Here is an 857-nt window from a genome sequence, read left to right on the forward strand (position 1 = left end):
GTGATCCATATTTGAGTTGACAGATCACGAACAAGAGCTCCCCCACTGTTAATGACCCCAGCCGGCAACAGATAGACTCACACTTCCAGCACTTTTTTACTGCTGCCACTCCGGCCTTAACGTGTCCAGGATGAGCCTGTTTACAAGGTTAAACAGAAAAAAACACTATGATAATGATGAAATATTCTCATTAATGTGTCTATGGTGTCATATCCTAGCGCGTTTAATTCCTATAATATCTTTATAACACATAGTTTATTATGGAAATCCAGTGGGAATATGCTATTTGAATAGACTATTTGTATATAACGGGCCCATGAAGGGTGTAACTGCAAAGTTTCAATCTTTAGCATGACTTTTTTTTTTACACATTATTTCAAACCAACACTTACTTATTTTTTCCCTCTCAACTAATTTAAGTTGATATCAGCATGTTTACGCTGCGTTTCCACAGCCTTTGGATAATGAACGTACAACGTCGCGCAAATGAAGCCCATTCACGGCTTGTTTTGTATTCATGAGTCCCTATCTGGGGCTCCATCTCTCAGATAGAGCTCTAATCCTCGTGTCCTCCTTTGCCGATAAAAATGCTCTTCAGTTTACGATTAATTTAATCTCAATCATAGCCGGGACTTGTCGCTGCCAATAAAACTTGTGGAGTGCGTAAACGGAGAGGCGGGGTGGGGTGTGTGTGATAAGGGTCTGCTGGTGCCGTGGCTCCTCGGTGCTCTTGATAGGGCCTATCTGTCCCTGCCAGGCCGATTTAAGACCCGGAATGGGTTTAAAATATGATACAGATTTACCTCATTTGCAATCGACTGCCAATGAGTGCGGCGGTTTGTTTCAGCCAGGCGGGG

This window comes from Taurulus bubalis (assembly GCF_910589615.1).
Source record: "Taurulus bubalis genome assembly, chromosome: 14".
Classification (NCBI taxonomy): domain Eukaryota; kingdom Metazoa; phylum Chordata; class Actinopteri; order Perciformes; family Cottidae; genus Taurulus; species Taurulus bubalis.